Source organism: Fukomys damarensis, unplaced genomic scaffold (genome assembly GCF_012274545.1).
Source record: "Fukomys damarensis isolate Sample0158 unplaced genomic scaffold, DMR_v1.0_HiC HiC_scaffold_39, whole genome shotgun sequence".
Taxonomy (NCBI): Eukaryota; Metazoa; Chordata; class Mammalia; order Rodentia; family Bathyergidae; genus Fukomys; species Fukomys damarensis.
In genome coordinates this window covers 112699562-112712033 of record NW_022900951.1, presented here as the reverse complement: position 1 = coordinate 112712033, position 12472 = coordinate 112699562, and positions in this window count along the sequence as shown.

Sequence of the window (12472 nt, the reverse complement as noted above, 5' to 3'; positions counted from 1 at the left end):
ACATGTTGGTCACAAATTTCTTAACATGTTTTGTCATGGAATGTCCTTATTTCTCCATCAATTTTGAAAGATAGTTTTGCAGTATATAATAGCTGGGTTAGGTGTTGTTATCTTTTAGGGCTTCAAACACTTCAGTTCAAGCTTGCCTGGCCTTTAATGTTTGTGTTGAAAACACCTCTGTAATCCTGAAGGGTTTACCTTTATGCACATTTTTTTCATTTTTTTTGCTTTTCTCTGACAGCTTTTAAGATTCTGTCCTTGTGTTAAACTTCTGAGATTTTGACTCTAATGTGCTTTTAATCATTAATTTATCAATACAATTTATATATACATAATGATAACATTCATCATGTGGAATTTGTACCTGAACATGATATATCCTGATAAAATAAGGACGTTGATGTCTTTTGGGGAGCTTCTTTTTCCATTGTTGTTGTTTTGTCTTCCATAAGCCTAGGTTACCTGTATATTGAGTTCTTTGAGTTCTTTCTCCATGCTTCTAAAGTTTTTCTTTTTTTGGTACCGGGGATTGAACCCGGGTCTTTGCGCTTGCAAGGCAGGCCACCAAACCACTGAGCTAAATCCCTGGCCCCTTCTAAAGTTTTTCTGCTATGATTTATGTAAACAGATTTTTTCCCATGTATGTTGTCCTCTGATTTCTCTGTAATTCCAATTAGCCTTAGGTTAGTCTTCTTAGAGTCATCTGGAGCTGTTGGATGAGTTTTCCTTGCTCTCTTATTGTTTTTAAGATTTCTCTGAGTATTTCATCATTTGTTTCCATTTTGTCTTCAATTTCTGAAACCCTTTCTCCACATTGGTCAGCTCTACTTTTGAGGTAGTGAACAAAATTCTTTATCCCTGGGATTTCTTTTCTTTTTTCTTTTTTGAGACTAAGTCTTGCTATGTAGTAGTACAGGCTGGCCTTGAACTCTCTATGTAGACCGGGATGGCCTCAAACTCACCCAATCCTCCTGCCTCAGCCTCCCAAATGCTGGGAATACAGGCATGCTCCACCACTCCCAGCTGGGAATTCTTTTTACCATCCTTTCATGAGTCTATTTTCTAGCTAAATTTGTCATTTGTGGTTTAAATGGTTTTGATGAGATCATCTAATTTTTCCTTTCCAACCACCTTGGTGATTTTATTTGTTAAATCCACTGTCTTTGGGATATATCATTTTTGAGCTTGCTGAGTTTCTTTGCTTCCTCTTTTTTTGTTTTGTTTTGCATTTCTGAGACAGAGTCTTGCTTTGTAGTTCAGCTGGCCCTGAACTCACTATGTAGCCCAGGCTTGCCTCAGATTCATGGCAATCTTCCTGCCTCAGCCACCTGAGTTCTGGGATTATAGCTATGCACCACCACACCCAGAGTCCTCTTTAGTCTTTTCCTGCAGTTTAGTTTTTTGGTGTTTGATTTCCTCTCCCTTGTTTCCCTTTGAATCTGATTTGGGGGAGTTGGCAGTCTTTGGAGGCATTTTATTTCCTTTTATGTTTGTTTGTTTTTATTTTGGGGTTTGGGGTCAAATGAAGTGAAGATAATTTGCTGTTAGTATGAAGATCTCTTTAGTTAGTTTCTGTTTTACTGTGATGTGGTCTTGGCTTTGTCAAGAGGTATAATTCACCCCTTCAATGTACTCCATTTAACTGGGTTGGACCCTGTCAATGTGTTGTAAGGGGTGAATTTCTCCTGGTTAAAACAGCACCAACAGATCCAACCCTACATCAATCATAAGCAGCAAAACTTGCTTTTACACTTTTGCCCTTTTTATCAGTCCCCCTTTCAGTCCAAACTAAACTGTTATTGGCAGTTAGTCTGCTATGTAAAGGGAGAAGTAAAGAGAATGGGAAGAGGAAAAGGAGGGGAGTAGGAGGAGGGGGAGATGAGAGAAGTATTAACAGGTGAAAATAGGAGCTCAGACTCTTTTGGTGGTATTTTTTAGTTGGAGTATAGGGTTAGTGCTGAGGTAGTTAAGAGAATACTTGTAGAATTAGAGGGAGGGAAAGGGACAGGAGATGTAATTAGAGACTGAGGGAAGCTGTGCTCAGAACTTGTTGATGTATTTATGGTTAGTTTTGTTTTCATTCTCTAAGCACAATTCTGTGAAAGGTTACCCTAACGGGAGCATGAATGTCACCATTCAAGTTAAAGCGCTGGTCTGTTCTTATTCTCTTCTTAGATATACAGGCACTTGCTGTATACAAGCCACATGAAAGATAGAGAAGATGCAAGGGGAGGACAGGGGGAGAGATAGGGAAAATAAGGACAGGGCAGAGGATTTAGCTCAGTGGTGCTGCCGTCCTCCTCACAAGTGCCAGGCCGTGAGTTTGATCCTGGGTACAACAAAACAAAACAAAGGCAGAGAAAATAAAGAAGAGTGAAGGGAATAGAATGGGGAGGAAAGAAGATTAAAAAGAAAAAGGAGAAGAAAGACTGAGAGAGCAGATTAAAGGGAAAACCCTTGAAAATAAAAAGGAAAAGAAATTATTGGTACAGAAGTAAGAATCAAAAGAAAGAACGGGGTGTTTCTGGCTGCAGGGGCTTGGTGAAGGTGTCAGTGTCTATGGCCTCCTCCTGTGTGCAAGTTGTGCTTTTGGTGCGGTTAACTGCCGACCTTTGTGCCTTTCCCAAGATCCAACCACCTCTATCAATTTGGGAAGGGGGATGTGCAGTGGTTTGCTTTTCACCCAGCTCTGCTGAATTCTGACCTCGATCTGCGGCGATTTCCTTTGCCACGGGGGCAATCGCGTAGGTCTCAGGGCTCTCTCTCCAGGGGCTTTCCACCTAGTCTACCGCCAGAAGTTCTCCATCTCAGCTGACCCTCTCTGTTCCTTTGCTCTCGTAACCCAAAGCGTCCCTGCCTCAGGAGCACCACTTTCCCCCCCACGGAACTCGGCACAAGCCCTGGGCTCGGCAGAGGGCCGCCTTTCCCCATGCAGAGCGACGGGCAGTGGTTAGGATTTCCTTCCTGCGAACTCAGATCTTTCCGGGGTTTGAGGGAACAAGAGCAAAGTGCGCACTGTGGTCCAACTCTCCAGTCTTTCTCCCTCCCCCGTTTGTCTAGGGATTGATCCGGGCGTCCCTTCCGGCTCAGTGTGTCACCCAAAGCTTGCAGCGTTCACCCCCTCTCTGCATGGGGCGGAGGTCTTGCCCGGTCGACTCAGGGCCGGTGGGCCGGTGGGTAGATTACACCTGGGACGCAGCGTCCCCAGTGTCGGGGAGGACGAAGGCGGGAAGGCAGCCTGTTTCTGTGTGGCTCAAGGCCTCCCTGGGTCCCAACCGCAGTTTATTCCCACATTGGATTTCCTCTTCCAGGTGGCGGGGAGGGTGTGTAGGGCGCCTGTCCCAGGAGCCTGCCCTCTGGGGCTCCTTCCCTCATGGAGGTTGTCACAACCACTCCCAAGGTGTCCTAGTCCCTGGTGAAGGGTGCAGGCAGGGGACAGTGCCAGCGGCCCTGCTGCTTCCCTTTTTCAAAAACCCAGATATTTGGTTTAACCTGGAGGATTCCTCTTTCTGATTGAGTTTCCTGTCGCTGGATGCGATTGCATCCCCATTTTAGAATACCTGTAGTTTTGACAACCCACTTCTGTCTCTAATTAGTCATCTTGCCTAGAAACTGTACTTTTAGATTTGTGAATTTCAGCATATGTAAATTATGTCTTATCTTTTTCAAATGCAAAAATAAAATCCTGCTGTTAGGATATAGCTTAACTTCATAATAGTGGGAGCCTGAGTAAAGGAAGAGAGGCAGAATGGCCTAACGAGTATATCTTACCTGTATTCATTATGAGAGAGAGGGGGAGAGTGGGGGCAGAGAGAAGAATCTGAATGCCTCATGAATATGTTCTAGTTTTCCTCTTACCTTGCCATTCCATCTCGTTCATTTCAGCTCTTCCGTTTTGTCACCTGTCGATACCTACACTGCTTAAAGTGTGGTGAAAAGATGAAGTATTGGGATCTCCTGGACTGTTTGCTAAAAATGCAGACTGTACCTACCTCTTAGAGCTATCAAGGCCATTACGGGAGGTGACATGTGTAACGTGCTTAAAACAGTGCCCTAGGGTCAGGGATGTAGCTCAGTGATGCTGCATCTGCCTGGCAAGCCCAAGGTCCTGAGTTCAATTCCTTATATCAAAAAACAAAGACAAGCCAGTTGTGGTGGTGCACTCCTGTAATCCCAGCACTCAGGAGGCTGAGGTAGGAGGATCACTGTGAGTTCGAGACCAGCCTGGGCTACATGGCGAGTTCTAGCTCAGTCTCAACTACATAGTGAGACCCTACCTCAAAAACAACAACAACAACAAAAAAACAAAGACAAAAACAAAAACAAAAAGTGCCCTGAACAAAGTAAGCACGGCCATATCATTTTGTGTTATTATTATTAGTTGTATTATTGAAACAGTAAGTCCCTTACTTATGAACTACTTCTGTTCTGGGAGAATGTTTGTAAGTTGGATTTATTCCTAAATCCAACCAAGTGAGTCTTACACATTTTTGGCACAAATATGCAATGTAAAGCTTTGCCTCTTGCTTCTGGACATCCTGTGCTCTGACTGAACACTGTACTGCTGTACGCCATTGCATTGTACAGCAAGCACACTGCAGCACAACTGTGACAACGTCTGGCGCACATGTGAACTATTTCTATGACTTGTTCGCATCTATGAATATTTATAATGCAAAGTCCATTTGTATCTGTCAAAATTTGTAACTCTAATGTTTTCAAGTTGGAGATTTACTTCTGGAAGTAAATGGTAGAAAATTTTCATCTTTATTAAAATCATCCTTCGATGATTCTGATGCACATTAGGTTTTGGAATCACTGAAGAACACACTCCTTGTACTGATTAATTTTGATCATCTATTTGGCTGAATTAAGAAATTCCTGGAGAGTTGATTGAATTATGAGGGTACTAACCTCATGAATAGTTAACCCAGTGCTGAGTTCATTCTTGAAGGAACTCTGAGGAGGTGGGGCCTCGTTGGGAGAAGTGGGTGACTGCAGTGTGATCTTGGGGCCTGTATCTGGTCTTTGGCCCCTCCCTCTCTGGCTCATCTTCTTTCTCTGCTTCCTGGCTGCTCTAAGTTGGACAGCTTTCCTCTGCCATGCCTTTTCACTATAATGTCTCCGCCTTGCAACAAGCAACCATGGATTAATACCTCTGAAACTGTGAGCCAAAATAAATCCTTCCTCCTTTAAGTTATATACATTAGGTATTTTGTTCCAGCAATGGAAAGTTGACTAATTACACTCTCTAAGCCATCCCATCCATATACATGATCCAACTACTATTTGTATGGAAATGATGCCCAAAATATATGTCCCAAAATATAATTTTCCTAAATTCAATATTCTAATATATGAGATTTCTTCAGCTATCTCACCCAGATAGTTTACAGATGCCCAAAAATTGACATGTTAGAAGGCACAACACACCCAGAGTCTTCTCTAGACCTCTTTCCTCACCTTTCTCTGGCCTCCTGGATGACACATATGCACCCTGTGCCCCCCAGGTAAAGTAAAGAATCACCTATAATTTGTTTCATCTCTCTTCCTTTCAACACCCATTTGCTGACAAAATGTTTCTCCAGTGTCCACTTCTTGTCAAGTCTACACCCTCAATTCCTCTGGGTTTTTGTTCTTTCATTTTCATTTACAACAGCAGCCTAGGTCCTGATCTCCCTGGCCTAAATTACTGAAAAGCAACCAAGGTGGTTTCCCTCTTCCCAGAATGTCATCACTTCTACTCCACTCCATTTTTAGGGAGTATGAATTAAAGTTTTATCTGTGTGTCTCCAAGGACTTCAATCTTTTACAAACATCATAGCATATCTTTTCTATGCTTAGAAAAGTAACATTTTCTTATGGTGAACAATATAGGCAAAATAAAGGGTACAGCAATGGACAAAATAAATTCTTGGCTATCTTAGCACTTACTTTATAGTATGAGTTACTAGCAGATAAACAAATATGTGATGTAGTACTGGGTAAGTGATAAATGCTGTACTAATAATTAAAGAGAGAAAAAAAAAGAGTGATAGGAGATTTTTTTGACAGTCGCGCCAAAAAAAAAAAAAAGGTCATTTAGAAAAAATGACATTTTATTAGCAGAGATCCCAAGGTTGGGACCTGCCTGATAGTCAGGGAGACCCAGGTGAGTGGGAGCAGATCAAACAAGAAGTGTAGGAAGAGATGACTTTGGAAAGTAGGCAGGGTTCACATCATGTAGGGGCCTGTGTCTAGTCTTTGGCCCCTTCCTCTCTGGCTCATCTGCTCTCTCTGCTTCCGGGCTGCTCTGAGTTGGACATTGCTTAGTAAAGCCTTTAGATTTTATTCTAAATATGATGGAAAGCCATTGGAAGAGTGAGAGCAGGTGAAAGAGATCATCTCATTTATACTTTAAAAGAATAATTCTGGCTCTTATGTCACTACAGGGTGTAATGGGAAAGACTGTACAGAGGTCAAAAAAGAAGTTGGAACCTCAGAGTGAGGAGCTGTTTGTTAGCAGTGATCCAGGTGAGAGGCAACGTAGCTTAGACCAAGGTGATAGCAGTGGAACAGGTTAGAGGAGGGTGGGTTATAGACTTAGACAGAGCTGACAGGACTGTTGGTTGCGGGGATATGAGTTGTGAGAGAGGAAAGGAAGTAAGCATGACTGAAAGGTTTTTAGACTTAGTGATTTCAGTATGCACATAGACAATCCATTCAACCGCTTTCCTTCTCAGTTCCTCCACTAGTTTGATGTGTGTCTAAGGTCAGGCATTCAATCTGAGTCATCTGTTGTAGCCAGGGTTTTGGTAAGATAATACATTTACTACAGGACACATAGTTTATAGGATTATTTTATGACAATTACCCAAAAAAGTGCAAAAGAACACAAGAGATTAACTGCACACTAGAGGCCCCAAGAATGCAGCCAAGGGCCTGGATCCCAGCAGTTTCCCACATAAGTCCAGTTAACAGCTTAGAGTCCAAGGCAGTGTCCTCCTTGAGTCCGGCCAGTGGCCTGGAGCCCACGGTAATGTCTCATGCTTGTCTGTATTGAGGATCTCCACCTGGAAGGCCCAGAGGGCAGTGGTGGAAGCCAGAAAACCTATGCCAGTGAGATGAAGGATTTGTGCCACCAAGCTGAGGGATCCACACTGGAGCCAGGAAGGGATGATCATGGTATCAGAGCTCCCCTGACAAGAACAGCAGCCATTCCTGGCAACAGTGAGGCCCCAAACTCCTCCTCCTATAAGAAAGAACAGCCTAGTTCGAATCAGGAAAACCATCCCCAGCAAGCTTCTCCTAGAAAGTCAACAGGCCAACATCTTCCCCTCCAGTTCTTTTCATGGCCACTGACAACATTCCTCAGGTGGATCCTTCACACCCAGACCACACTGATTCAGTTCAGCTGGGCATTTCAAGTTACCCATTAGTTAATCCACCACATTGTCTAAGTGGAGATGATGCATAGGTAGTTGAAATATGAGTCTGTAGTTCAAAATAGTGGTCAGGGTTGATGATTTATAGCCGTGAAACAGGAAGAAATCATCTAGGGAACGAATGCAGGTGAAAAAGAGAAGATGCCCAAGGCCTGAGCACTGGAGTACCTTAATATTTAGTAATCTGCAAGAAGAGGAAGGACCGTAAAAAGGACAAATGAAAACTAGTGAGGTTAGAGGAAAACTGTGGAATCATGGAAGCCAAGTGACAAATCTGTTTCAAGCAGAGCTACTGCGAGGCCATATGACTCCTCCACAAAAATAAAACAAAATGCTTTATCGCTTCCTTGAATAAAAGTTAATCAATATTTATTTATTTTCCAATAATAATAATTGCAAAACCATAAAGTCATCCTGTATAAATTATACAAATCAAATATTGAACACAAAAGTATAGACAAGTCACAAGTTCTATCACAACATTTAGGAACTCAAAGCCACTAGTGTATAATAATTATTATAAAATAGTTTTTCCTTTTGCTTTCACAAAAACAAAAATCTTTATGACAGTTTCAATGTTTACTTGCAAATTTCTATAGAATGATGACTATATAGGAGTCTTTTGATGTTACAGACATTCAGTAATTCTTAGTAAATTTTAATTTTGGGACACTAGATTCTCTGCTAGTGGCCACCATTGATAAATTAACTATATTAAGTTCCAGTTGCAAACACAGTATATAGTAGCACTTCAATGAAAGTCTTATTAGGTTTTAGCAATCAATATATTTGTTCCTTATACATCAAAGACTATCACTATCCCATTCCCTAAATATTTTCATTATTCATTTTAACTTCAAAGCTTTCATAAATGCATTAATTTACTTTTATGATTTTATATGTCTATTATCATTTTGTAATAATTAAGTTATATATGACTTTAACAACATTGAAAAGGCAATTGTACTAGACCGAATAACAATTATCCAAAGACATCAGGTCCTAATCTTTGAAGCCTGTAAATGTGGCTTTTGTTGGAAAGCAAATTTTTGCAGGTGTGATTAAGTAGAGGATCTTGAGCTGAAGAACTTATCTTGGATAATTCAAGTGGGATGTAATGTCATCACAAATATCCTTATGAAAAGGAGGCAGAGAGACACAATAGGCACACACAGAGGAAAAGGTAATGTAAAAACAGAGGCTTGGATCGTGGTCATAAGCCAAGGAATGGAATAAATCACCAGATGCTGGAAGAGAGAAGGAATGGATTCTCCTCAAGAATCACTGAAAGGAGCATGACCCTACTGATACCTTGATTTCAGACTTTCTGGCCTCCAGGACTATGAAAGAATAAATTTCAGTTGTTTTAAACCATTATGTTTGTGGAACTTTATAGCATAGAAAATTAATACAGTGATGATATCCTTTAAGTATAATAAATACTTTCTTTAAATATGGCATTTTCTACAATATAGGAAAAGTTACATTTGAAAATGATCATAAATGAGTTCACCTTGGATGTATAGTTGGCATGATTTGTTTTTCCTTTTTTGTAGGGCTTCTACATCAGAGAAGATGGTGTCAATTTTAAGACCATCTAATTCATTTTGTATTATTAATACATTTTCTTGAATATTATTTAGTTTTTGTCAAATAAGGTCTCACTCTCTTCAATGCCTTCAAGAGCAACTGTACTTGAATGACAAGTAAGATTTTCAGTTGTGATGATAGTCAACCTTCTGATAGTCACCAAACACTCTTCTCAAGGAGCTGAGCAAATTGGTGTTCAATTGATCAAAAACAAGGATATTAAACTCATTGATCTAAAATGATTGGCATTTTAAATGTAGAGTCCACAAATTATAAAACTTCTAAATAATTAAGATGTATACGATTGCAAATGACACTCCTATAGGGGTAAGAACATTGACAGTGGACAACCTGAACAACTTCATGCAGTAGCAGTAACTTGGATTTTAAGGAGGGAGTAGTGAAGGAGTAATGTTGCAAATGCTACTGAGAAGGCTTGGTTAGGTACCTTAAAACTGACCTCTGGATAGGTTAACTTGGAGGTGGTTGAAATTCATACGTTGGAGTCCTAATCCCCAGAACCTCAGGATGCAACCCTATTTGAATATAAGCTCTTTAGAGAGGTGGTTAACTTTAAAAATGAAGTCTTTAGGCTGGGCTCTAATCTAATATGATTTATGTCTTTGTAAGAAGAGGAAATTTAGACACAGAGAGCCACCGGACATGTGCGTGCCCAAAGTTATGATTGAGTGAAGACAGAGTAAGAGGCCAAGAAGAGAGATCTCAAGTGAAATCAACCTTACCGACATTTTGACTCAGATTTCCAGGTTCCAGAACTGGAAGCAAATACATTGTTGTGTAAGAAGGCAGTCGGTAGTATCTTGTCAGGGAGTCCAAGCGGACTCTAATATAGAGGTGTGGCAATATTTTGGTTGCTTTCTCATTGCTGAAATAAAATACTTGACATCCAAAGTTAAAAGAGGAAGCATTTATTTGAGTTCACAGTTTGTAGAGGTTTTGGTCGATAGTTGGCTGGCTCCAAGGAAGGGCAGAATGGTATGGGGCATCACAGGAGAGAAACAGTCCATGCCAGGGCAAGCAGAAAAGCTGCAAGCATTCTTTCCCCTTATATTTCATCCAGGCCACAAACCTATTAGATGACACCACCCACATGCAGAGTGGACCTTCCTGTTATCAACACCCAGAACTATGCTAAACCAATCACTGGACTAATTTAGTTATCACATAGTCTTAATCCCAGTATCACACACCCTAATCCAGCACCACACACCCATGATCTACATACCTCCCAAAAGTCCCATCTAGGAGTGCATGAGGCTTTGGGGGGACATCTCAATACAAGCTATAACAGATAGGAAGTATGGGACATAACTGCAGGAGCGAAGTGCTGGAGTAGGTAAGACTGGTAGGAGCATGGATAGTTCATCCATTGTAACAGGAGATGGGGCACAGGAGAGTGATACAGATGGAGGAGATTGGTTGATTTAAAGAGATGACTATTTCCTCATATAAATAAGACGCAAGATCATCAGCTGAGACAGGGTAAAAAGGGATTTGAAGATTTGATCAGAAAGGACTATTTTAAATAATCTTATGATAAATGAGTGCTATAGACTGAATGTTAGTGTCCCTCCATAAGTTAAAAATCTCCACCCTTAATGCATGGTAGTTGGAGGACGGGATTTTGACAAGTGACTAAGTCATAAGGGTGATGCCTTTATGAATGGGAATAGTAACCTTGTATAAGAGGCCCAAGAGGGATCCCTGGATCCTTCCACCATATAAGGATCTCTTAAGAAGGCACCACCACCAATGAAGCAGAGAATGGGCCTCCACAAGACACCAAATCTACTGGCACCTTGATTTTGGACTTCCCAGCATTCCCAGAGCTGTGAGAAATATATTTCTGTTGTTTATAAGCCATCAAGTTTATGGCATTGTGTTATAACAGCCCAAACTGACTAAAAAGAGGTGAGGTAAATGAACTAAAGAAGTACATTAAGATCGCTGCGCAGTGCTAAAATCCTAATTTCATTGTGAAGTAATAAAGTTAGAATAAATTTAGTTACCAGCGTTTTAAGTTTTCCTCTAGTCATGCTCAGCTTGTGAAAAGTTGAATTCAAGGTTGAGTTCTTGACAGATGATGTAGAGCAAACAAAGTGAAGGAATTTGCAAGGAAATAATTATCACAATGACCATGGACTCTAAGCTGGTAAGAAGGAAAGTGATGCTATGTGATGACATAAAAACTGAAATAAACCTTGCAGACGTGCTGAGTCAAGCTAGAAGAATGAGCTAGAAAGATAGTAGATTGCATTTAGAGTGTGGAATGTTTGAAACCGAGGCTTCCCAGGTGGTGCATTTTATTGGTAATGCTATGGATTTGGGTATGCCTATGAGTAGGTGGGTAGAGTGAAAACTAAGATCAGAAGTGAGAACATCAAGGATGAGAGAGACCAGGGTGATTGACTGATTTACTTATTTATGTAGATATAGAACTTACCAAGAATGACTGCAGAAATAGTGTTAAAAGAAAAACCATAAGGTAGACTATTATGTTAAATAAAAAGTTAGAAAGAATAAGATTTATAGCACCATACTATTTATGTAAATAAAACACACACACAAAAGCATACCATACACTTTATGAGAGATCATGTATATTTAATCACTGTCAGTATTTTAGAATGTCATCTATGGAGTAGTGTTAATGAAGAAAAAAATAGGAGATCCCTCATGTAGAATTGCATGTATGGTGAGCTGAATAGTGTGATTAATTCAACTTTCTGCATCTGAAGTTGAAGAAATATTTAATGGTTGTTCAGTAGTAATGTGTGTATAGTCTTTGATTTTTCATAAGCATATTTAAGCATATATATTTCAAAAGATATATAAAGGGTCATATATTCTATATTGCAATTTGCTTTTTAACTTTTCCATATTTTGAGTATCTATGTTAAGTCCATGATTTATATCATTCTTTTTAGACTTTCTCAAGTATTTAATTTGATGAGTGAATTACAATTTAAATCAGCCCTCCATCAGTGGATATTTTTTAAAAAGAATATTCTATGTATTTATAATTTTATAACAGAATGACCAACATAGAGAAATATTGCAAATATTCAGCTATACAAAATAGTATATGAAGCTAAATTACAAATGGAACTATTTTAAAAAAATACTTAAAACACAACTTGAGATCTTATAAAAAACATTTAAACTACATGGGCTCTAGACATGGCTAACTTGGCTTTATTTTCTGCAGTCCTATAATAACCTAAAAAGCTCAGTAAATAGAATCATTTGTTCTGATGATCACATGTGATTGCTATGTGTCTCTTTATGTCTTGCTACAGACATGATCTTGCCTGGATAAAAGAGACAATGGGGGGCTGGGAATTGAGGTCAGTGTTTCCACTGCCTGCCTTGCAAATGGAAGGGCCTGAGTTCGATCTTCAGTACGAGAGAGAGAGAGAGAGAGAGAGAGAGAGAGA